Source organism: Eriocheir sinensis, unplaced genomic scaffold (genome assembly GCF_024679095.1).
Source record: "Eriocheir sinensis breed Jianghai 21 unplaced genomic scaffold, ASM2467909v1 Scaffold1808, whole genome shotgun sequence".
NCBI lineage: Eukaryota > Metazoa > Arthropoda > Malacostraca > Decapoda > Varunidae > Eriocheir > Eriocheir sinensis.
Genome location: NW_026111193.1, coordinates 559 through 25,377, shown reverse-complemented (window position 1 = coordinate 25,377; position 24,819 = coordinate 559). Strand labels below are relative to the sequence as shown.

The 24,819-nt window shown below is 39.8% G+C and overlaps 1 pseudogene; it reads left to right on the top strand.

The window, feature by feature from the left end:
* Positions 1–402: 402 nt before the first annotated feature.
* On the top strand, positions 403–23,272 carry LOC126990611 (arginine/serine-rich coiled-coil protein 2-like; annotated as a pseudogene).
* Positions 23,273–24,819: the final 1,547 nt, after the last annotated feature.

Below are 24,819 nucleotides of genomic sequence, written 5' to 3'. Positions count from 1 at the left end.
ACACACACACACACACACACACACTGACACACACACTGCTGAAAATCCAATTCCTCTTTTATCTACACTAAAAAAGATAACTCCTATTATTCTCACAAAAGTTAAGGTTTAAGTGCTTCACAACCAAAGATGGTCATTGCTTAGGCTGAAAGTTGATGGCTGTGTGGTGGATATCAGGTGTTTGTGTGACTTGAATTTTTCATATGCGCAAAAAGTGAGCAAATGTGCATTTATTGAATGAATGTTAAGATCTGAACTCTAAGTCAGTCTCACCACAAAAGATTGGCAAGTCATCTAAAAACATACTTTCAATATCGTTGAAAATACACTCATTTCTGGATATTGTGTATGTTTAGGGTTTGATTTTTAAGTCAGACTAATTCAACCATTCTTGTGCGTTGATCCAGCACCTCCCTACAGGACTCGGATGAGGAGCTGCCATCTGCTCACCAGGCAAGAGAGAGGGCAGGCGCCACCCGACCAACTGGCAACAGTACCACAAAACACCAGGAATCATCATCCACCAGTCGATCTTCTGAGGACCTTTCTGTGACTAGCAGCGAGGGTGGCAAGAATCCCAGTGAAGCCAAAGAAGGGCATCGTTCCAGGTATTTTTGGCAATCATTTTACTTTCTTAAACATCTTAAGATACGAGTACTGTTTTATGTGCCGAGGGATAGGACGCTTTTCCCCCAAAAAGGTATTAAAAAATAACACGGCATCTAAAGTGCATGTTTTGCAGATTAGAGACTCATGGTTCTTAGATAGAGGGTTGATCAAGTACAGTCGGCTATAGAGAGTAGTGACACACTGTCCAGTAAGTTTTCTGCCAGAAGCGACATCTGGCAACCCTCCTTGACATGAAAATTATTATATCCTATCGAAATCGTAGTGTTGTGGTGATTGGTGGTCACAGGTGCACTCTACATAATTTTAAGATGGATATTTATCAAAAGTGCCCGTCGCTAACGCTTAATAAATATTTTTTCTTTAGGCTCTGTCGCTACATTTTGACACGAGCTTTTAGTTTCGTTCAAATTTAGTCAAGAGCAATTCTAAGTTGTTTATCAAACTATGATACATTTAAAAATATACTGCACTTATTAGGGGAGATTGTTATGCCTTTTAACTAAAAACTAAAAATTCCTGACAGCCGAGATCTTGTTTTTATAAAAAAATTTATACGTAATAATAGGCTATAGCGTTCACATGATGGCGTCATCGACCCATGGGCGTTGGCTGGAGGAGCGGTATTCTATTAAAGCCCTTATGTCCGCAGGCACTGCAGTTGAGCTGTGATGTCAGTGGCTGTGGAAACGTATAATTTTTAATACCTAAAAAAATAGGAGAGAAAGAGAGAGAGAGAGAGAGAGAGAGAGGGCGAGAGGCTGGGTGGGGACGGGAGACATGTCCATCAGCGACAAGGGGTCAGCTAGTCAGCTACACACACACACACACACACACACACACACACACGTATTTATACTTAGATATTACGTAATCTTCACGGATAAATAATTTTAGATTTTTGATGATCTGAATTGTCTTTGAGGCTTTATAGTGACAGGAATTAAGGCTGCGAGTTAAACAGACCCTCAAGCCTATTTGCTGTTTGATGGTAAGGGGCATTAGTCACTGCCTGCCTCTGTGAAGGACAGCATTGCACACGGTATTTTCAAAGTTTAATAAGAAAAAGTGTTTCAGACTGTTCGTGATGTTTTACCTCATCATCATCATCATGTAGGAGACATTCATTATCGCATTTCTAAATTGAATTCATGTAATCTGGTATATTTCTAACTACATTATATTATAATATAATATTATACAATATTATTATTTCACGGTCACACACACTGTACACACTGATACGCGTCACTAACATCACCAGTGAATGCGCCGCTGTGGTATAGTTGCCAGATACCGCCACCAGGCTAAACATTCTGAAAACCGTGACACTACTCTCTATCGTCGACTAGCATGTAAATACACAAACTCTTACTAGCAGCTTTACAAATAGGGTATTGCTGTGTGTAATCCACACAGTAATAAAAAGTTCTTGGTATTGGCAACTTGAAGTGGGATTATGTATAACAAAACCAATTTTATCATGAGCTAATTAGTGTTCCAACTAGGCCCCCTGTTTTTACTGTCTTGGTTTTTGGTATGTTTTCTTGCCACTCACTAGCAGACCAGAGTAGGGAAGTTGAAGTTGGGGGGCGGGGGTAGGAATGTGTATGTGGTGCGGCAATATGTCTGGTATGCAAAACAAGGTAGTGTCATGGCTTTTGGAACCAATTAATGATGTAAGTCAGCGTATGATTGTCCTGGCAAATGCACACTAAATAGTGATTTTGGCCACTTAAAGTGACAAGAATGGGCTATGCGATACGACTACATATGTATGATGACTGAGGTAGACTGGGGAGAGGCAGTTAAGGACAGAATTAGGTGTGCGGACCACGAATATTGATTTTTTTGTCCTCCTAACAGCACTTCCAGCCATACCAATAATTTTTTACTGCAAGTGCGTACTTATGTGATGTATGTTATTTTGATAGAGATACCAGCAGTAGTTTCTCCACAAAAATTAAAAAAGTATCAAAAATTATAATATATAAAATACAGTAAAACCCCGATTATCTGAAAGCGGATTATCCGAAAAACCGGATTATCCGAAATTGATCTGGATAATGCAATTAAAAATTTTTTTTTTCTATACTAAAACGTTATAAAACATCAAAAATAAATAAAAGTAACTACATATGTACTATATTAACACATTTAAAATTGATAAGAACAGTTAAAATGAATATGCTTTCTAATACGTATTGCCGAAATAGCTTGTAACGACTAGATCAATGTATTAGACAAAAAACATTAAACAAACTCTCAACAACACCACGTCCGCACCTTCGCCCCAGCAAGGACGTAGGCAATGTGACGAACAAACTACTGCGCGACTACTCTCACACCGTACTCTCAAGACAACGACACAAACACGACTCCCTCTCCACTCCATGCCACATTCCCTTCCAACATACGAGTTGCGCGATAATATGAGTCATCATACTGTGTCTCCACCTGCACGATGCATCAAGGTCACACTTGCAAGCTTGCACAACCATTCACAATCGCACTCTGCAACATTCACAATTCAGATCAGCAACGCTCACAAGTATCAACATACACTGGTCCAGACAAGGAGACACACAGACAAACATACAATAAAACATTTACATCACATGTTTTAAGTGTACTACTTTGTTTAGCATAGCGTGTGTTTGTTTGGTTTCAAAATCAAAATGGCGGCGATCAAAATGGCGGCCATAAATCCGGATTATCCGAAAATAAACTATCCGAAGAGGCTTCCCCCCTTCCATTTCGGATAATCGGGGTTTTACTGTATGTGGAATAACTTCGAATATACTTGGAGTACGGTAAGTTCCTTTTTTTTTTTTACAAACTGTCCTAATCTTGAAGTACATTTAAGTGTATTTTCATAATCATAGCTGAAAAGACTTTTTTCATCACATTGCAAAGTACTGATTTTAATTTTTTGTAAAAAATTGCAATTAAAAACCTGCATACTTAATATTTATGGTAATTAAGGCTTGAAAATAAATAGAATTGGAGATTTAAGTTTCGTGGTTATTTTGAAACAAAAAATATCAAAATCACTGTTACTTACAAAGTTATTCCTACCTTATTCAGAAAAAAGTAGTTTTGTGATAATCGCACTTTTATGTTGAACCTCTTCCTTACACCATAAACAAGTGCTGAATGGAAATATCAGCCCATGTAGTCCATTAGCCATTCCTTGGTAGTCAGTAAAAGTGTGGTCACATCAGGTCAAAGTCAGGTCACTACAGGTCATCTATGTAGCACTGTGATAGAGCATTTTAGATAATCAAGGCTCCTGGTCCCCTGTTATTTATATATAAGAGTACATAATAACATATTTATATATTATATATCTCATATAAATAATATATTATCAGGGTATCAGTGCACTCTCCACAAAGTATTGACGCATGTGCACATGTACCCCCCACCAATGTATTGATCGCACTAACAGTAAGTTCAGTAACTCGCTGTGGCTCACTGCCTAGCTCTACCTAAACTCTCGTACACCCTAAACTCAAAAAAACATCCGAAAAATCTTTGAAAATAAGAGAAATACAATACATGCAATTGAAGTAAATGGACTTTAAGTGACGCGCTGGTCTTTAACCCCTTCACTCCGGTGACACCGACGTTGGCGTCCGACGGCGTCACCGTTAGTCCTCTTCTAAATCTCTTAATCCTCTTCCATTTCCTCTTAATTCTCTTCTAAACCTCTTAAGAGAAAATGGAAGAGGATTAAGAGGAATTTAGAGGAGGAGTGAGAGGTTTAGAAGAGGATTAATCCTCTTCTATTTCCTCTTGACCCTTTTCATACTGTGATGCCGACATCGGCATCACAGATGAAAAAAGATTAAATACCAACCATTAAAATGCCCAGCGCCAGGTGAAAAGCGTGATCGTCTGAGTTGCCACCATGGTCTACTGTCTGCGTCAGAATAAGACTAAATTAATGATAAATGCCCAAGAAATCGGCATTTTTGACTGAATAGCGAATTCTGCCCTTAAGAGTAGGGTTGACAACATTAACTTCCTCTACGTGGGCAAGGTGGCAGAGTGATTTGAACTACGTGCCCAGGATTTTTTTAGATTAGATTTGGAAAATTCCTCATTAGATGCAGTTTGGGTAGAGATCCAATGTGCCATTAGATCTTGAATTTGTTAGATGGGAACATCTTAGGTACGAGATCTTATTGTACATATACTGTCCTGCACCACTTAACCTCTACACTTGGTTATAGAAAGACGTACATTGCATGACCCAGAGGCTAGGGCTGGGCAGGTTCTGAGCACTGGACCCCACCAAATCTGGGGCCAGATTCACAAAGATACTAACTATACACTAACACAGTGGTTCCCAAATTGGGGGGCACCCCTGGGGAGAACATGAGCTGGATACAAGGGGGGCATGATTCTTTCTGCCAAAAATTGCAGTTTTGCAATAAATAAATACACACACACACACACACACACATACACACACACACACACACACACACATGAAGGAGTAACACTGTTTGAATCATCTTCACGTGTTTCAACATACAGTAAAACCTCACCATTTGCGCCCTCGCCATTTGTGCGGCCTTAATTTGCGGCCATCATCCCACCATTTGCGCAAAAATGAAATGAATAATAACCATAACATTACCGTGACAGTTTGGTAAATATTGATGTTATTCACTTGCCCATAAACTAAAGGCTCTTCTTTTGTCAGATAGATTTTTAACTTTAAAAACTCGCAGAAAACCATAGGGAAAAGTGTATAGATCAAAACAACTTTGAAAATAGCCATGAAATTTGTGTGCTAACCCACATGGCCATGTGCGGTGTCACTTGAATATGAAGTTGGGAGTCAACCGGTGGGCACTGTTGGTGTAGCCTTTAATTCGTCATTCTCCTGTGAGATTCTGCTGAAAGTGAACTAGGGGGCAAAATTACGAGTTTAACTTTTCTTTCTCTCCTCATTCAACATCACACTAATACTGAGCCTCACCATTATGATTACAGTAAACCCTCAGTTATCTGGGTGCACTGTATCCGACATCGCCCGTACCCAGGAGTTTTAAAAATATTTGATTTTTTCCAAAAAATATAAAAAAAATTGTCGTGTGCTGCCAAAAGTCGTTCAAATTGCTGTATGCGATGCCTTTAAGCTCTGCCGGGCATACCACCCGTGAAGCGGCGCCCCAGCCTGCACATAGCAATGATATTGATGTCCTGGTGCGAAGGCTTGCAGGAGAAGCTGTGTAAATGTAAACAACTGGCGCGTCGCGTTCTTGCCGAGTGCTGCAGACCATATCAAGTGACTAGAGTCAAGGCAGTGCAGGTTTAAATGGCGGGAGTGTCAAAGGACTGTTTAAATGAAACACACAGTGTGAACCTAGCGAGCCTTGATGACTGCTAAATCCAGACTGGACTAGGTGGTAGGATTCCGTCCTGTGGAGAAGGTGTGCGGGTCCAGTAGCACTCCTGCAGGAGTCTTGGCGGAATAAAAATGCAGATAAGTACTGCCTCGGTCCGACATGTGAAGAAGGATTTTACCATGCTTACGGTAAGGTGAGTAAAGGGGCCTGCAGGGTTCGCGGAGTCCCGTGGGCAAGCCCGATCTGGAGGTGCAGGCTGGCCGTAAATCGTGGTTACTTATTGTGGCTGGCCTCCCTGTGGTCCCGCTGTATGCACTGTGCCCCACCCCTGGCTCAAAAGGGCAACACAGTGTAACTAAACAGCCACAGATCACCCTAAGCGGATCGCCAGGTTGTCATTGACTCCTGGTTATCCTCCCACTCACACTGAGAGGCGGCCTGGCGTGCTGCCCGGCGTCTGTAGGCCTTAGACTCATTGCTGGGCTTAAAAGGGTAGCGCCCTGGGGTGCCTGCCGGTGTCCGTAGAAGCCTGCTTTGAGCACTTGATGCCCGTTGCCCACAGACCGCTTTGGGTGTCGCTCTGGTATGACCTGGGTGTGGTAACCCGCAGTGCTCGTAGCCACGAGGTTGCTAACGCAACTACGCAACAATAAAGCCGGCACGCACCTAAGAACAGCACAGAAATTGACCTTCAGTTTTGTAAAACTGGAGTTATTGGACCGTAAAAAGTTTCTTGTGGCAGTGCTGGGTCTGCTAGAAAGCCTCGTGGTAAACACGATGAATTGCAGACTTAGGCGGTTAAGCTGCCACAAATACCTGGGCTTTTCTGGGTTGGGTCCAGGCCCACTGCTGTGATTGGCCAGGCAGGAAGATTAGCTGCTGCCTGTGAACACGGGCTAGGCACCCCAGCAATGGGTTAGTGGCTGAGGCTGTCGCGCCTAATTGCCGAATCCCAAGTAACAGATCCCCCCAAGGTGCAGCAAGACTGCGATAAGCCAGGGAAAGATTGCCACGAGTGCAAACCGTGACGATGCTGCTCGAACCCTTTTCTCAGCGCCTGGAGCTGAGAGGGAATATTGATAGCGAACACCTTCTTTCAGCACAAGAATATCCACCGATACACATGGAGGAGGGAGAAGATAATGAGCAAAAGGATTGATTGATTATGTGGCAGTAGATGAAAGGCAGAAAAGAAATTTGTGGCAAAGATAGTAAGAGGAATGTTCGATGGATCTGACCATCTTGCAGTGCTAGCAAAGTTAAAGCTGAAAGAAAAGTGGGTGTTTGAAAGAAAGGTGAAGTAAAAAAGAAATACTGAAGATAGAAAAGTTACAGGGAAAAGAAATAAAGATAGTATAACCGTGAAATGGCAGAGGCCTTTAGTAAAAAATTGGAAAGTGTAAAAGATAATACAAATATTGAAAAAGGTTTTGGAACATTTAAAGAAATAATGGTAACTACAACAAAAAAAGTGTTAGAGATGAAAGTGGTGAGAGATGGAAAAAGGAAAGGAACTTCATGGTGGACAGAAGAGATAAGGAGGATAGTAAAAGAAAAGGGGGCGTTTAAGAAAACTCAAGAAAGAAATGTGTCTGAACAAGTAAAAGGAAAGGAAAAGAAATGCAGTAAAACCCACGATTCATCGGCGGATACATCCGAAAACTGGATTATCGAGAGAATTGATCTGGATAATGCAATTAAAAAAAAAAATTCTATACTAAAAGCGTTATAAAACATCAAAAAATAAACAAAAAGTAACTACATATATTTATATTAACACATTTAAAATTGATAAGAACAGTTAAAATGAATAATGCTTTCTAATACATATTGCCGATAATAGCTTGTAACGAATAGATCAATGTATTAAAAGATTAAAAACATTAAACAAACTCTCAACAACACACCACGTCCGCTTTTATACATTAGCAAGGCGTAGGAATCGCAGCAGCTTGAGCGAACAAACTACTGCCGACTACTCTCACACGTACTCTCAAGACAACGTACACAAACCACGACTCCCTCTCCACTCCATGCCACATTCCCCTTCAACACTCTGAGTTAGCTTGTGATAATATGAGTCATCATACTGTAATGCTCCACCTGCCACGATGCATCAGGTCACACTTGCAAGCTTGCTGACAACCATTCCACAATACGCACTCCTGCAACATTCACAATTCAGATCTTAGCAAGCGCTCACAAGTATCAACATACACTGGTCCAGACAAAGGAGACACACAGACAAACATACAATAAAACATTTACATCATGTTTTAAGCGTACTACTTTAATTTTAGCGATAAATCGTGTGTTTGTTTGGTTTCATTGTTTACATGCGTCAGTCGGCGGTCGATCACATCCACACACTTCACACCTGGGCTGAGTCGCATCAGCGTTCTACCCGTGCCGGAGCCTCACTTCTTTCAAAAAATCAAAATGGCGTATATAAATCCGGATTATCCGAAAAATGGCTTAACCTCGAAAAAGCTTCCCCCCTTCCATTTAGGATAATCGGGGTTTTTTTACTGTACAGGGGAATGCAAAATGAAATTAAAACAAGCAATAAAAGAAAGTAAGAAAGAGAGTTGACGATGAAGACTTTGGGAAAAGACTAAGTGAAAAATATAAAGGGAACAGGAAATATTGGAAAAGAAGTAAAAAAAGCGAAAAGAAATGCAGAAAATATCTCCAAGTAAAAAATAAAGTGAAGTTATGGATGAGAATGGAAAGATGTTGAAAGGCAGGGGAAGCTGTGAAAGAGAGATGGAGAGAACATTTCAAAAACTTAATGAATTTTGAGGATGGATGTCCAGCAGCTGTGACAGCAGCAGTTTTGAAGTAGAAATTAGAGGAGGAGTATATAAAGAAAAGAAGTATAACATATGAAAAGAAGTAAATCAGGCAATAAAAGATTAAAAAAATGGAAGGCAGCAGGGTGATGGAATCACAGCAGAAATGTTGAAGTGTGGAGATGAGTAAGTCGAAATGGATGGTCAAGATATGTGAAGTAGCAGGGGGGGCAGCAGCAGACTGGACGTAAGCCATCATTGTCCCCAGTTTACAAGGGAAGAGAGGCAGGAGAGGGAATGTGGGGAGCTATAGAGGTATAAGTTTCCTGAGTATACCTGGAAAGGTATATGGAAAGTCATAATAGAGAGGTGCAAAGACTTACAGAAGAGAAAATCAGTGAAGAACAAGGAGGAGGCTTCAGGAAGGAAGGGGATGTGGATCAGATGTTGCCTTCAGGATGGTAGTAAGTAAAATAATATGCATAAAGGAAAAACTATCTCGCTGCCTTCATGGATTTAGAAAAAACATGACAGAGTCGATTGGATTGCAATGTGGGATGTTTCAAAGATTTATGGTGTGGGAGGAAAACTGCGTAGTGCAATAAAGTCTTTCTATAAGGATGCATCTGCATGTGTCAAAATTACTGGGAAACAAGTGACCATTTTGAGAAAAAAGTGGAACTTAAGACAAAGTGCGTCATGTCACCATGGTTATTCAATATTTATATGGATGGTGTCATTAAGAAATGAAGGGCAAAGTTGGAGAAGTTGGAGTAAGACTGTTCGATGAGGAAGGAAGTGGGTACTGAGTCGATACTGTTTGCTGATGACAGTGCTCATTGCAGAAAATGAAAATGACCAACAAAAATTTTATCAGTGTTTTTGATAGTGTCTGCCTTAATAGGAGAAAGCTGAAAGTAAATGTCAACAAAAGTAAAGTGATGGTTTGTGGCAATGAAGTAGAAGTGAGGTTGTAGATTTTGTATGCCTATAGAGTTAGAATTGAATGTGAAAAAAAAAAGAATGCAAAATAATTTTGAATGGTGAAGAAATGGAGGAGGGCAATGGGTTTAAGTACCTTGGATCAGTTATGTGTAAGCATGGTGAGTATGGAGGGAGAGATAAGAGAAAGGGCATTGCAAGGAAGAAGAATTGGTAGGGTCTTTGGGGCCGAATCGTGAATGGCAGAAGTGTGAGCATGGAAGTAAAGAGGATTTGAGAAATACAATAATAGTACCAACCCTCACATATACAGAAGTGAAATGTGGGCCTGGAATGAAAGTCAGAGGTCTAGGTGCAGGCAGTGGAAATGGAGTTATTTGAGGTGCTTGTGGTGTGAGTAGAATGGATGGAATAAATAATGAGAATTATGTCACGAGCATTTTGGAATGTGTCACAGGGGTGAAGGGAAGAAGTGTGGAGTGTTGGAAGAAGTGACAGTGACAGACCTTAAAGTGGTTTAGCCACATGGGCCGAATGGAGGGAGAGTAAGATGATGACCAGGAAGGGTGTATGTGAGTGAGATAGGTGAGGATTGCTAGGGGCGTCCTCAGTGAAATGGAGGATAGGGTGCAAGAGTATGTTGGGGAGAAAGGGGAAAGATCTTTGAGAAACTTTGAGCAGGCAAGGAGGGAGTGTCTGGATAGAGAAAGTTGGAAGCTCTTCTGCCATGGCCATCCCCTGGGGGAGCTCCTAGGAGCAGGCATGATGAAATGATGATAATGATGGCCAGACACGTCAATTCGCGCATTTCACTCCCTGGTGCAGACTGACTGTTACAAAGCCATGGGGCGTACCATACTATGAGTATGGACAGAAGCACCTATGCAGTGCTCTGTATCGTTGCCTTTATGTGAGCCATGATGATCGAAAGTTAGGTTTTCAGGTCTGTGGACTTAACACACCATATCTGGGTTTTCCCATATCCGGGTGCCCCGTGGCTCTATTAACCCCGGATACCAGAGGGGTTTACTGTATTATTTATTTATTTATTTCTAGCAAGGGAGGCAGCTCAAGGGCAGTAAACAAAAACACAAAAAACAACAATAAAGGCCTGCTAGACACTGCTCCAACAAAAGAAAATAGAATGAGAGACCAATTGAAGTCTATGTTGTGTGGACAGGTGTCTTGATACTCTTGAAAGAGTTCAAGTTGTAGGCATGAGGAGATACAGAGAGGAAGACTGTTCCAGAGTTTACCAGTGAAGGGATAAAAGAATGAAGTTGCTAGTTAACTTTTGCATAAGGGATTTGGATAGTACAGGGATGAGCAAGTGAAGTCATGTGCTGCGGGGCTGCAGGAAAGGGGTGACATGCAGTTATGCAAGTTCAAAAGCAGTCAGCATGAAAATATTGATGAAGACAGAAAGAAGCAACATTGTGTGAATTTATGAGGTAGAAAACTGCTAGTAAGAGGAGGAGTGTTGATGAGATGAAGATCCTTAGACTCCACTCTGCCTAGTAGGGCTGTGTGAGTGGAGCTCCCCTCAAATAGAGATGCATACTCCGTACAAGGTGGACAAGGCCCGCCTATGGACAGCATCTGGGAGGGAAAAAAGAACTGGAGGAGACAATACAGAACACCCAACCTTGAGGATGCTGATTTAGGCAAGAGAAGAGATATGGGGTTTTCCATTTTAGATTTTGAGTTAAGATAGACCAAGAATATTTATTGTACAAGAAGGGACAGCTGTGTGTTGTCAAAAGATTAGGGGATACATAGGTGTTTGGAATATTGTGTCGAGTTGACAAGTAGAGATAATGAGTTTTCGAGGCATTGAAGGACACCAAGTTCCGTTTGCCCCAGTCGGAAATAATAGGAAGATCTGAGGTCAAGCATTCTGCAGCCTAAAGCCTGGAATCACGTAATTTCTGTCAGGAGGGTCTTCTGTTAAATGATGCCGAGTAATGCAGAGTAGTCCTCAGCGTAGGAGTGGATAGGACAGATTGTTTTGCAAATAAGATCATTAATGAACAACAGAAAAGAAGTGGAAATAGGACAGCCCTGCACAGGACACCACTGTTGATAGGTTTAAAGGGAAGAACAGTGACCGTCTACCACATCAAAGATAGGTCAGCCAGAAAGGAAACTGGAGATGAAAGTACAGAGGGATAGAAACCGTGGGAGGAAGTTTAGAAAGCAGACTTGTGCCAGGCTCTGTCAAAAGCTTTGGATATCAATGGCAACAGCAAAAGTTTCACCATAACTGCTAGAGAGGATAACCAAGAGTCATTTAGGAAGGCAAGAAAAGATCCGCAGATAGAATGCCCTTGCGGAACCCATATCGGCAATCAGATAGGTCAGAATAATGAGAGGGACCCTTAACCCCTTCTTTACCACTGCCTCCCGCGCGCGAGTGGAAAGTTTAACTCCGCCGCACCGCTGTTCCCCACAACCTGAGGGATTGTGCAGGGGTATTTTCACTTTGTTATTACGTTGAGTATATATGTTCTATATGTATATTCTTTACATGTATAGATAGATATTGTACACAAAAGTCCGTATGTGATGTGTTGAATTAACATACATGTGTAATAATTACGTAACATGGTTTACTAATCTCTGAATACACACATAAATACATTTGCAGTAATAAAGAAAATCAAACATTTCTACAAAAGAAGAATGATTATAATATTTACCTTTTCAGTGGCAGCCCAGGTAAGCTACAGAGCCTCCTCTCACTCTCACATGTAGCCGTCACTATAGCACAACCCGCTATCATTCTCTGGCATGTACTCCACGTTTCTATCATTCAACACTTCATCGAAGTGACCCTAAATCATCGTCAGACACTTCTAGATCCACTGTCACCCCTGTGACTCTGGCTCAAAGTTACGGGAAAAGAATGCCATAATTCATGTGAACTCACTTCAACCAGTCATGGTAGCACACAATGAAAATCTAGCAGTCGTAGGAGTTAGGCAGAAACCACACACTGCGTGTTATTTTACTTTGAAATCACAGCTTACACACACACACACACACACACACACACACACACACACACACACACACACACACACACACACACAGAAGGGGAATGAGGGAAATGGATTGCAGGGAGGAGGGCAGAAAAGAGTCAGATCAGGGCTTTGGTCTGGGCCAGTGCTATTACTCTGTCGATTCCAATACATACACTCCCCAAATGAATATATATATAAATATATATATATATATATATATATATATATATATAAATATATATATATATATATATATATACATATATATATACATATATATATATACATATATATATATACATATATATATATATATATATATGTATATATATATATGTATATATATATATGTATATATATATGTATATATATATATATATATATACATATATATATATACATATATATATATATATATATATATAACTATATATATATATATATATATATATATACACACACACACACACACACAGTCATGCCTCGGATTTACAAGTTTAATTCTTTCCAGAATTTTTGCTTGCAAGCCATAAAACTAAACAAATTGAATTTCCCAATTTAAATTAATGTGAATCCATTAATGTGTCTCATGAAAAATTATGAACATAAAAATAATTTTTACATGTTATTTTATACTGAAAAGTAATTTTACTAATAAATAGTTAATGAAAACCAATATAAAAGGAACATCAATGCAGGAAACAAAACTAAAGACAAATTCACCTGCACTTACCTTTCACCTTGAAATCCCAACTCGCATTACCACAAAGTAAGAGAGTAAGCCGTCAATGTTGTCATCGGACTCACAGTGAATCAAGCGTATTTTACAGAACTGTCAAGCCAAATTATTAACAGCCGAAATACCTTCATCTGTTGTCTTCAAAACAACCTGTTCTCTTTTCCCATTTTCTTCCTTTTTCCTCCATAATGGCTCTGCACAATGTTTCTTCAGACCATAATTACCATAATTAAGGCGTTTGTTATAATTAAAACTATGATTTTTTTAAGGTGAACCGTGCTAAATGGTGGTCTGGGAACTTATTTCATTGTCTGATTTACCTTTACATTAAAGGTAACTGCTTTTTGATGTCATGTCATTTCACCCAGATATTACAGTATTTCTAGCCATTTAAGATGCACATTAAAAAAAATGAAAATGAAAATCACCCTGTGTCTTATACCCCAATTAGTTGGGTTTAGTAGGCCTAAAAGTTATTGTTACTGGTATGAAACTAACACCCAAAACACTTCCGTTTGACACAATAGTTCTCAGGTATCCCCAGAATGAGATATATGTTTATAATTTATTAGATAATGATTACAAATGAAAATAATGCTAAAATATAAAATTAACAAAGTCTGTTGGAATTGTTGTCTTGATGCTGTAGATGCAAAAGCGACCATTGTTGGTGTAGATACAAGATGGCCATTGTTATTTTTTGGCACTTATGCCTTAGACAAAACATGGCATCATTGTAAACCTTGATAAACAATAATGCCCAGCTCAGTAATATTTACAGTATTCTGTGAATTATTATTATTGTCATTATTGTGTACTGCAATCTCTCCCTTCACGCCCTGCCGCCATACGTGCTTTGTGGCGGTTGGTTTCATTGCATTCAGTGCTTCTGGCACCTGACAGCCATGCCTCACTTGCTGAAGCCATAGCCATAATTTATATTAACCCTTTCCTTGCGTGTGGGACAGGGGCTGGCGACTATCCCCTCCCAGGCGCAGTCAGGCAGCCCAATGGGGGTCTCTTTTAACCTCTGTATCTCAAAAATTATTCATCACAGCTAAAACCAAAACACCATTGGAAGAGAGAGTCCAGATCTATAGGGAATCGGTTCACGCATGCCTCTCTTGCAAACATACATGCATGTTCAGGGAGTGTTAAATGTTAACACTTACGTCTGTCGTCTTGGGATGATCAGCCATATTGAGGAACTGCGGACATCTCTCCTTCAGATTCTGGCAGGAATATTGCCAACTGCAATATTTACAACTATTTGGTCAAAGACACAGTCAGGTGATAGGTGAGCTATGCAAAAATGCTGCTATATTGGGCAAGAACATCACCAGTTACCCATCCGTGGAATTTGCAGCTCTGGGCTGATATGATTTTCCACCAAATTTTGTGAAGAAACCCACTCAATTGGCAATCATGTGTTTTGAGAATTAGTGTAGGAACACTATCATACGCGGGAGACTTGAGAGAGAGTGGAGCTCACAGTGGCGTTTAGCACCACCACCAGCAAACTCCTTGCGCTAGCTTCGCTGAGGTTTAGCAATGAAAAGGAGTTAAGAAAGTGGCATTATAGTCTGGCTCAGCCAAATGTGTGGTTGTGGGCATGTAATATACAGAGAATAATTACAATAGAACATTTTTTTTTTTAAAGTTTTCTTTTGATATAGCAATGCACCATTTATGAAACAATTCACTTTGTTATGAATTGTGTTTATATTTCATATAGTGAAATCTTTTATTAATTAGTCCTGAAATCCTTCTTGGGACAATAATTTGAATAGGATGGACACAGACAGATGAATCTGTATTTGGTAGATTACTAACACCCTTTGAAATAGTCTTCAGAGCGGCTTGCTGGGCCTTGCCAGTGGGGCCTCACAGCGGACACTGCCTGGGAGGATGGAGGGAGGCGCCAGGGATGAGAAGGGAAAATGATGCAGTCACCTCTTGATTAACCACGAGGGTTATGTTCCTGGAGATGTCGTGTTATTTAAAATCGCGTTATTTAAACATAATTTCCCCACAAGAAACAATAGTAATAGGGGGTTACATTTCCTGGACACTGGAAAAGTCTGCCTATTTTGGGGACTTTGTTACTCTTACCTCAAAAACATATTATTTATACATTAGTAGGTCATGGAAACAACAAAAACATGCGTTCTCATTTATTTACATTCATGATCCTGATCTTGATGTCACAGGTGGCTTGGGATTTCTTCTCCCAGCCAGCCACTTTCAACTACTCGACACTGGCATTGGCCACTGTCCTCCCTCACCACGCTCCGTCACCAGCAGCTCTCTTCGCCCACCCTCTCCGCCTCACTTGCCTCCTTCCTCTTCCTCTGACTGAGTGCGTCATCGTGCGTCCTGACTAGTTGTCTGCTGAATCCTCATCCACTCTCCCTCCTCACCCCGCTCTCCTTCCTCACCTCGTATCTCCTACCTCACTCTGTCTCCTTCCTCTTCCTCCGACTCCTGGACCTGTACTGTCTTCTTTAGGAAGAATTGATCCAAGTTTTGTCTGGGTTGTCAACTTTTCTTTCCTGTGAGGAGGTGGAAGGATGCTTAGATTGCCATCGTGGGGAAGTGAAATTGCTGTGTATTCAGAGAAGCGTTCCACTCACAGTCTGCAGGGCTGGCTTCAGACTGGGGAGAAACAGAGTGTCTCAGGATGGTTCCCATGCCAGAAGTAGCGATGGAGTGCGCATGATATGTCATAGATTAAATGCTCGTTAAATCAAAAAATATCGCATTAATTAATCATATGTCATTAAATATAAACTTCGTGTTGAATAAAATCACAGTGTTGTTTAAACTCGTGTTAACCCTTAGAGAAATACTGGTGGTGAGATATTTCTCTGGATGGTGTGCACAGGGAAAATTTAGACATTTAAAAGAGGTGGAAATGGTGTCTTTCTTCTTTGCAATAATTGTATATTCATCTAGTATATATGGTGGTGTAATAAAACTTCTCTCCTAATAATAATAAAAAAAGTTATGACAGCCCAAAATATTCCGCATTTTCTCGTGGCCATTGACCCATCAAGTGGGGAAGCAAACTCTCCACCTCACCTCACTCTCTCTCTCTCTCTCTCTCTCTCTCTGTCTCTCCTCTCTCTCTCTCTCTCTCTCTCTCTCTGTCTCTCTCTGTCTCTCTCTCTCTCTCTCTCTCTCTCTCTCTCTCTCTCTCTCTCTCTCTCTCTCTCTCTCTCTCTCTCTCTCTCATAGCAGTCATCAGAGTCACTGTCACTTTGATTCACCCATGCTCTACTTCCCCCCAGAGCAGAGGAACTGCTTGACAAGTGACGAGACATACCAGATGTATTCCAAACAAAAGTGGAAAATGATCTATGGCCTTCGGTAGGCCGCGCGCTGAGGCGAATGAGAGTGTGTACGGATGCCAGATGCCTCCACCATTCTTCTGAGTCAAGAACTGGCGGTATATTTGAAATGTAGGGAGTGTAGAGTGTGATGATTATATATATGATCCCCGTACGGGTGGGGCATGTGGTAGCGCACTTATGTATACGATGGCCGTAATCTAAGGGTTAATCAAGAGGTAACTGTATAACCATCACAAGTACCATTTCAGATATTGATTAAAGATTTAGCCTATTATTTGTACCAGAGTTCAACATCTTGATGATTTTCCGTAATAAATGATAATATACATATTTAGACAAATACTTGTGCTTAATAAATAACATGCAAGAATGATGTTAAATTTGAAACAGTGGAGAATAAATGTTTGGTGGATCAAGCAATATGTGCTGAGATATCTAAATAAGGTATTCAAGTTGAGAAAGAAGATGCTATTGATATGTGTGTAATCAGTGTAACTGATTGTTCAACATTTTGCCATTTTGCATGAAATTTTTTTGCTGGTAAACTTGTGCTCCACCAGTAATAGATTTCCATGGAATCTAGGAACCCTTGTGTTTACAAACATTTGGTTAAGGATTTGTTGCAAAAGTGTCTACTTCTGTGTGTAAGTTTTAGTATGATTTCCTCATTCATCACAACAAACTATCAAATCTTCAATTAAGTTGAATACTTTGTATCACTATAAACCTGTTATCATACTTGCTTCTGAGCTACTTTTGTGGGATAGGCATTATAATGTTTCTAATTGCTTGTGTTCATTCAACCCCTTTTTCACAACTTAAGCTCATTTGGTAGTCTGACCTCACCTCATTAATACTCCTACTTTGTGCAGGTGCCTATCCTGTCACTCACCTCAATCAATAAGCATGATCCATCTTCCAGCAACAGATCTAAGCTGCTCGACTTTTAGTAGTGTCCATTTTCATACTTGACATCCCCAAGCACTCCTCACAGTTATCTCTGGTCTTCCTATTGTGTTGTGCTTAATTTTCACATTATCATTGTCCTGTTAAAACTGCCACTCCTTTTGTCCAAACTACCCTAGTTCTGACTGTATCACAACATTTTGTCAAACTACCCCAGTTCTGACTGTATTACAACATCCATGCCATACTTTATGATATGTTCATTCACTTAATGTTTAAATGCTTTCCTTTTAAGGTCAAGATCTAAGTCCAGAGAAAGAGAAGTTGGAAGATCAAGTCAGTCAAACAGAGACCACAGCAGCAGGAGTCACCAAGCTAGAGAACAGACTGCTCAAGGTGAGGGAGTTTATTACTGGAGCCATAATGAGCAATATCAGAAGCACTTATGTAGGTTTGTGATTGAAGGCTGAAGGAAGTTACTGCAGTCCATACATTTATATACGTTATGTTATTATCTACACATCTCTCATCCTTATCCTTGCTCATCGCTCCTTACCCTTGTGTTTTCTTTTTCCTTCACTTCAATAGCATATTATGCATTTTCTTTTCTATTTTCCACTTCAATTCTCTACCTCTTGTTCAGTAATTCCTTTTATTTCCTCAGTTTTGTATTAATTTAATATCTAATGCTTACCTCAAAACCTAAGCATCATATGTATACTATTTTTTATTATACCTAGAAATGTGATTCATTTCAACTGAAATGCATTGTCAAAGGAAATGAATATTTATTTCATCATATGAAGTGATACTCATCACTATAATGAAATTCAGGAGTGATTGGCTCCTATTTGAAAGGCAGGAAACTATTATAGCTGATAGTTATAAACCTATTCCACTTTCAGGGCACTCAGGGGCCAGCGGCAGAGACTGCGCGAGGAGCGAAGATGATACATAAGCGTAAGGATGATGATAGGCGAGGCCCGGCGCTCCAGCTCCGTTCAGGTCAGGGACAGGCGCAGGTCACGCTCCAGATCCAGAGAGCGCAGGTACAGGTTAGAGCCTGGAAGCCTTTTGTTTGCCTGCATCATTTTCTCCCTAATTTATGTTATTTGTTAAAGGTGCATTCTCACATATTCTCGACATTCTACCTTAAGTGGAGCGTGGCATAGCACATGATCCTTCTTTATCAGCTATAGCATTGAGGGTCAGAGGACTGTGGGAGGAAGGAGTGCAAAAGTTATTGTAAGCTTGGAATTAGAATTATATGGTGTAGTGTTAGGCTTGCAAGTGAAAATAATGTATGCATGGTAGTTGAAGAAAATCTTCATTAGGTTAGAAGTGATTTCAGTATTAACAAAGCAAACATGCAGGTTTTTAGAGTGAATTGCTAGGAACTGCTTTTAAGTTTTGTGGACCTGCTTGACATAACATCATGATGTTGAAATGAGAAAAGTTAATAATGGTGATAAAATGATTGTAGAAAATACTTGATAACTAAATATAAAGTAAGGAATCAGTAGAGCATGCAGGTGTGTGACATGTAAGCCATCCACAGGTCCAGGTCAGGTCAGGTCCAGGTCCAGAGAGGCGCCGCCCTTGCCCATAGTCCGGGAGAGGAAGAGGCCCATGGACATAAGGAAAGGTACAGAGTCTATTGAAGGATGTGCAGTGTTGAAAGTGAATAACACAAAGGAAGTTGTGAAAGATTGTATGTATATAATGTGTAGACTAGTGTGAAAAACCATGCATGTCACAAAACATGACTTCAAAGTAATAATTAACTTTGATTTTAACTTTAATTTTGTATTGTTTGATGTTCAACAGAGGCACAACAAAAGCTTGCAGCTCTCAAAGCAGCCAATCCAGATTTGACAGCAGCTGAATTACTAAAGAGAAGTATGGAAGCCCAAGTAGTTGAAGTTCAGAAGCAAACAGGCATCACCTTACCTTCCTACTACAACCCTGCTGCAATGAACCCCATGAAGTTTGCTGAACAGGAAAGAAAAAAGAAACTATTATGGGGCAATAAGGTAGGAATTCAATTTTGTAATTAGCCTATTACAATGTGAAGGATATTACAAAAATCTTATATGAGATTTTTGGGCTGTTAAACATCACAAGTGCTCTCATGTTGTTGAGGGAGGAGGTAGTACTGACTCTCTCATACATTTATTTATTTATTTTGTTGTCCATGATTCTTTAATTTTTATCTGTGGTCCAGGGTTGGAGAATGTTTTTGAATTCCATTGTGTGCCATAAGAGAAAGCAAAAGCAACTAAAAGGAGCATAGGTCTCATCCTTAGGAGGTTGAGTTTGAGGAATAGGACTCTGACAGCTAATTTTACCCAGAGCTGTTGCTATACCATTATAATCTCCACATTACATGATGTAATGTTTAGCACACCTTGTTCTGAAACCTTGGACCCAGGTTTGATCCCAACCTGAGGCAGTCTCCTCAAGCTCATCTACCTGTGCAGGCTGGTCAGTTAATGGGTGCCTGGAATGTAAACTTATAGTCCATATATCACACCAGCCCTGTGTCCCATGGTAATGTCCCACCCCACCCCACCCACCACACACACACACACACACACACACATGAGTGTGAGTTTTAACCCCTTCAACACGAGGATGCATATAATGCTTCCTTAGTGCCCTATGCCATATCGAGGACACGCATACTGTGTCCTGGCTCGCTTTAGCCAACATATGAGTTATTTCTTCACGGATGTTGTATGATTGTTTTTTAGGATGTAGGTGGTATATGATATGGTGTCTTATATGACTTTCAAAGGTATAATTGTGTTAGAAAGTAAGTGTGTTTTGCATTTGTACTTTACAGTAACCATCAGTTCTAACAAAATCGCAAAAAATAATGAGAAAGAAATGATATATGCGTATGTGTTTGGAGTTCCTCTTCCCTCGAGTTGCCAAGTGGCTGGCTAGTGCATTGTCTCACCACCCCCTCGGCTCTGGGGCCGGGCTTGAGGGCTGCAGCCTCCCTCCTGCCTCCTCCTCACATCCATCCAGCTGTCTCTGTTCTCTTTCTTTCTACCTTCCTACCTCCTCCCCTGCAGTGTGTATTTAACTAGTTGTATTTACCTAGTTGTAATTTTTACAGGGCATGGGCTACAGTCGTGTGGTCCCGTCTCCGTATCTATAATTATCCAACTTTTCCTTGAAGCTCTGCACACTCTTTGTCGATACTATTTCTTCACTTAGTCTGTTCCAAACCTCTGTATTTCTTTGTCTCTTGAGCATCTTCCCTTCCTCAACCTTTTACTATGTCCTCTAGTATTCCTGCTGGAAGGTTCTTCTCTTAGTAGCAATTTCTTGTTATTTACTTCTTCCATTTTACTCAATAGCCTATATATTTGTATTAGGTCTCCTCTTTCTCTTCTTTGTTCTAGTGTTGGAAAGTCCATTTCCTTTAATCTTTCTTCATATGTCAGTCCCTCCAGTTCTGGAACCATTTTTGTTGCCATCCTCTGTATTCTTTCTAGTTTTTATGTGTTTCTTCATATGTGGAGACCACACTGTTTCTGCTTATTCTAGTTTAGGTCTGATCATAGTTGTAATTAATTTTTTCATCATTTCTTTGTCCATGTAGTGGAATGCTATACCTATATTTCTCACCATGTTATATGTATCACCGAAGATCCAATTTATATGACTTTCTGGTTGCATATAATCTTGCATTATTACTCCCAGGTCTCTCTCTTCATTTACTTTCTTTAATATTTCACCATCTCCCATTTTATATGTCCATTTTGGTCTTTCTACACTTTCCCATTTCCATAACATGACATTTCTTCACGTTGAATTTCATCTCCCATTTCTGACTCCATTTCCAAATCTTGTTTAGGTCTTCTTGCAGATCCTCGCAGTCTTCACTGTTTCTTATGTCTTTGCAGTTTAGCATCATCTGTGAACAGGCTCATGTAACTGTTTATTCCCTCTGGCATATCGTTAATATAGACTAAGAAGAGTACTGGTGCTAAAACCGACCCCTGCGGCACTCCACTTTCCACTGTTCTCCATTCCAATCTAGTGTCCTTAACCACAGTTCTCGTCTCTCTTCCTCTTAAGTAGCTTTCCATCCAGCACTTCATTTCCCCTCTCATTCCTCCTTTATTTTATAGTTTCCACAGCAGCAGTGTGTGTGTGTGTGTTTGATCTATATATATATATCTATATATATCTATATATATATATATATATATATATATATATATATATATATATATATATATATATATATATATATATATATATATATATATATATATATCAACAAGTTACAACTTGATTCACTGACACCGTGACCAAAGTGCTTTTCTCCCTCTCCCTGTATCTTGATCCCTCCCATCTATGTGTGTGTGCGTGTGTGTGTGTGTGAGAGAGGAAATAGTCTCTCTCTCTCTCTCTCTCTCTCTCTCTCTCTCTCTCTCTCTCTCTCTCTCTCTCTCTCTCTCTCTCTCTCTCTCTGTCTCTCTCTCTGTCTCTCTCTCTCTCTCTCTCTCTCTCTCTCTCTCTCTCTCTCTCTCTCTCTCTCTCTCTCTCTCTCTCTCTCTCTCTCTCTCTCTCTCTCTCTCTCTCTCTCTCTCTCTCTCTCTCTCTCTCTCTCTCTCTCTCTCTCTCTCTCTCTCTCTCTCTCTCTCTCTCTCTCTCTCTCTCTCTCTCTCTCTCTCTCTCTCTCTCTCTCTCTCTCTCTCTCTCTCTCTCTCTCTCTCTCTCTCTCTCTCTCTCTCTCTCTCTCTCTCTCTCTCTCTCTCTCTCTCTCTCTCTCTCTCTCTCTCTCTCTCTCTCTCTCTCTCTCTCTCACTCTCTCTCTCTCTCTATCTCTCTCTCTCTCTCTCTCTCTCTCTCTCTCTCTCTCTCTCTCTCTCTCTCTCTCTCTCTCTCTCTCTCTCTCTCTCTCTCTCTCTCTCTCACACACACACACAACAAATAAGGGATGTGTCTTTGATACTAGAATTATGTATCACTTTATATTTCTTGAGGCACAAATTAAAAAATAAACTTGATCTTTGCAGAATAAAACTCCTCCAACCCCAACTCCTGCCCCTCAAGCTAATCCTACAGAAAACCCACGTCCAATGAACACAGGTTTTGGAGGAATGAACTTAGGGCCAAGGTTTCCAACTATGCCAATATCCAGGCTCCATGACACCAACACCAACAACACAGGCAGGAGCTAGCGGGAGCAGTGGCGGGCAGGCTGCCTTATGGGCCAACACAAGGTTTTCTAATGACAGAGATGGAAAGATGGCCGAGAAGTTCCGCAGGCTCATGGGCGTTAAAGATCAAGGTAAGTTGGATTATAGATTAAATATAAGTGACAAGTATGAAAGTAAAAATGAATATAGGGTTGTAATATCCACAGGCAGAGATGCAGAGGGGTAAGGTAGAAGAGGCAATCAAGTTGAAAATAATAAAGGCCCCAGGCTTTGATGGCATAACAGCTGAAATCCAGTTCAGTAATGGCTGCTGTCAATGTGTAATCAAACATGGAAGCAAAGTTGCATGGAAATAAGCAATTAATAGCTAAGTAAGGTATATGTAAGGTTATAGAAATAAGGGGGATGTTTATAGGGTTTTTTTGTTGTAAAAGCTGGGTGGGACATGTAGGAATAGTTTTAAGTTAGATAAATTCAAGATTCAAAGACATAGACAAATTGGTTTAAACTTGGAGTCATGGATGAGTGGAACAGGCTTGACAGTCATGTTGTGAGTGCCAATACCATAGATACATTCAAGAAGAGATTGGATAATTTCATGGAGAGTGAGGTAAGGTGGGGTTAGGCTAACAATCTGCCTTGTATAGGCCAATTGGCCTCTTGCAGACTCTTTACACTCTTATGTTCTTTTGTTCTTTTGAAAGGAGGATTAAAATAAGCAATAGAAATATAGGAGATGAGCAGTGGCATTTGGAAAAGGGGTGGTTTGTATGGACTAGATCTTTGCTCTGAAAATTAAAACTGTTAAGTACCTAGAGATGGGTAAGAGCATATATATATATATATATATATATATATATATATATATATATATATATATATATATATATATATATATATATATATATATATATATATATATATATATATATATATATATATATATATATATATATATATATATATATATATATATATATATATATATATATATATATATATATATATATATATATATATATATATATATATATATATATATATATATATATATATATATATATATATATATATATATATATATATATATATATATATATATATATATATATATATATATATATATATATATATATATATATATATATATATATATATATATATATATATATATATATATATATATATATATATATATATATATATATATATATATATATATATATATATATATATATATAGATTTGATTTTGAAATAGCGTGGTCAAATTCAAATAAATGTTTAATTTACACTTTTTATTTTATTTATATCGCGATATTTTATGGGTGGCCACAGATGTCTCAAAGCGGCCACACTTGCCCTAGAACATTGCTGAAACAATGTTCGGCAGCATGAAAAACATGTCTCTAACTGTCACGGACGTGTTAGAGGCACTAGCGTCCCACATCATGTTGGCAGCTCTGCCTGTGACATGGTGGTAGCACTGGTGTGGGCAGGCTTGAGCTGCTGACATGTATCATCCACACACCATTCAGCGGCGGCAGTGCATGGTGTGGACAATGGAGTGGACCAAGGCAGACATCGTGTTTATTGATCTGTATCTGTCACACCCAGTGTTATGGGATCATACTGATACAACATACTAGTACAAAGTGAAATATCTAGAAGCTTTGAGAAGCATATCACAGTCCCTGGCAGTGAAACGAGCCGGTGAAAAGAAGATGAAAACTTTGATTGGCCAGTTCGGAGGAGCAAAAAAATGAATCTGAAGTCTGGAGCTGGAGCAGGCGATGCATATGGTGCTGGGTAGTGACTGAGGCAAGTGTGGACCACTTCACTATTTCACCTCTTGTTTCCAGCATGTCCATGACTTTGCCCCAAACAGTGGCC